Source organism: Astatotilapia calliptera, chromosome 17 (assembly GCF_964374335.1).
Source record: "Astatotilapia calliptera chromosome 17, fAstCal68.1, whole genome shotgun sequence".
In the NCBI taxonomy this organism is placed as follows: Eukaryota; Metazoa; Chordata; class Actinopteri; order Cichliformes; family Cichlidae; genus Astatotilapia; species Astatotilapia calliptera.
The window spans coordinates 1,362,838-1,365,458 of NC_137438.1; the positions used below are offsets into that span (position 1 = coordinate 1,362,838).

Below are 2,621 nucleotides of genomic sequence, written 5' to 3' on the forward strand. Positions count from 1 at the left end.
CAGCTTACCTGTAAAAACAGACACACAGCAGGTAACAGGAACTGCTCGGTGCGCCAGCTCGGCACCACTAGGCTGTGTCCCAATTCAGGGTCTGCACCAATGAATGTATAAAACATTGAGATTTTAACCAAATGTTTAAAATGTATAAAACCAGAGGACAGCATTATATTTCTGATATTAACAGTAACTCTGGGCATGTGTAGAGTGTGCAGATGATCTCATCGCTGTCTAAAAATGGATAAAAAAAACCATAAGGAGGGCTGAATCCTTCAATAACACAGACTATTAGAGTGTGTAGCATCGCTAACTAGCTAGCAACAAGCCTCCAACACAGCGCGCATGCTAGCGGCTAATCTAGCAAACGAATTAACAACAGAGCGATTTTAGAACTATAAGACGATAAGCTGTGTGTCTTTTCTTATAACAGTGACATGGTTGTATTTTTACCTTAATTAAACGAGTCGTCAGTCGCGGGAAACCAGCAAAAAACTCGAGCCACAGGTGCTACGTAAAAAGTGTAGGGGGCGTGTTTGCGGTCACGTCCAGCGGGTGTGTGGGCGGGAGTGTTACACAGTCGCTCCACCTCAAGTCACTACTGCGCAGACTCTGGCTCCAAATGTTGGAACGACGATTACAAGATGCTTAAAAGCAGCTCAAAAGAGAACGGACTGCATAGAGACCGATTTCGTTCAGAGGCGAAGCGGCGGTACTTGCAGAAAATAGCCTGCATTGGAAATGTGGACCCGTATGAAATACGGCCGTGGAGTAAAAACCCTGAAGACCAACCGCTATTGACGTAGCCTGACATATTCTCGTACCTTATCTGTGGAGTCAGCGCGTACAAGTCGTCATTCAAACAAAGGTAAGTCAGCTCGAGTACTGCGAGTGAAATGCGTTTGATTTCCATCCGAACATTCACATTAGTGCAGCATAAATTCATTCATGAGGGGAAATTACAGTGAGAACATGTGGAGGCTGTTAGAGGGATAACATAGTGAGTTCAGTGCATTGATGAGACACTGTCCTGAAGGATTTAGTTACTCTTTATGGTTAAAGAAATTGCAATGATTTATTAATGTTTATTATAAATAATTCTAATTATACATCTTGCGTCAATATTTGTATCTTGAGTCACTAAAAATACATTTTATTTTAGTTTTATACATTGATTAATGACCTGCAGAATCTCCTTATCATATTAAGTGACTCATAATTGTCACTTTATGCTTTCTCCATCTCTACAGTGATGGCATCCTTGCATTACATACTTTAGGTTCATTTTCTGCAGGCAGGTTTCTGACAGAGAACAGGCAGGTTTACACTATAACCTGCAGCGATGGACACATAAAGAAATGAAAAATGACATGTATGTGCTAACTTTCTAAACACTTTGTTACATTTATGATAAAGTAGATTAAACACATCTGTGTCGGCCTTGGCTCATAGTTCTTGTCTTTAAATGAACTTTGTCTGTGTGTGTTTCAGGTCCTGCACTCTCAAAGACTGAATGAACCAGCATTGCAGCCATGGGTCACTGTGAGCATCACAGGGAAGGTTGAAGCCGCCCGCTGCACCTGCATGGCCGGAGTCGCAGAGACCTGGACCCACGTCACTGCTCTTCTGTTTAAAGTAGAAGCAACAGTGTTGATCCGTGGCACAAGGACTGTTACAGATGAACCTCCATACTGGGTTTTGCTGGGTAATGTGACCAAGATACAGCCAGAGGTTGGCCATAAGATAGACTTCTCCTCTTCAGCTGCCCAAAAAAGGCTCTTGATCAAAACATTCACAGACCATCTGTAGTGACAGGTAAAAGGAGCCGTCCTCAAAAAAGAAAAACCCCACCTGCTACTGTGGAGGAGTCGTCACTGCTATAATGCCATCATGTTTTATCTAGGGGTCTAGATTTATGCCTGTAGTGCACTGCCGTGTAAATAATTTGCATTTACTGAATATGTACTGACTGAGTCCCGCTGTTCAAAAGTTGAATAAAGAAACAAAGTAATTTTTGCCTCTTTTTTTAAAATTAAAACCACTTCATAGAACATCACATCAGTTACAATGATGATGTCATTTATAGTTTACAAATGACAAAATGTTTACACAAAATCATGACAGTGTTTACATGATATCACCCACTACTAACATTACTTTATTTACTGTGTCTTTTGAAAAAATACAGCTATTTATACAGCAAAAGACTAAAGAATATTTAACAGGAGCAGGTTTCATTTTCCCTGGTTTTATTATCACACTGTTCACCAAACGCAGCAAACCTTCACCATCTTATCCAGAAGGGTCACCTCTTCACCCTCACATGGAAGAAGTAATCTGATTGGCATGGTGGTATGTTTGAAGCAGGTCCCTCGTGTAGCGCTGGAACTCAGTCACGATGTTTCATCCATTTCATGGGCTGGTTTGCTGCAATAATGCCAAATAATTAGCAATGACGTCACAATGACCGTTCATTGATCTGAGCATGCTCAGAATGATCCACAGCGCTCCTTTGATCCTTTGATCTTCTCGAACGATCATTGTGACGTCACGGTGACATCACAATGATCCTTTGAGAAGATCAAAGGATCATCGTGATGTCACAGGGACATCACATTCTCTGCCAC

The 2,621-nt window shown here is 41.5% G+C and overlaps 1 long non-coding RNA gene across 1 annotated transcript; it reads left to right on the plus strand.

Moving 5' to 3' along the window:
* Positions 1-591: 591 nt before the first annotated feature.
* Positions 592-2,005, plus strand: LOC145421587 (uncharacterized). Its single transcript, XR_013902973.1, has 2 exons — positions 592-862; positions 1,486-2,005. It is a non-coding gene; the product is annotated as an uncharacterized LOC145421587 (long non-coding RNA).
* The last annotated feature ends 616 nt before the right edge of the window (positions 2,006-2,621 follow it).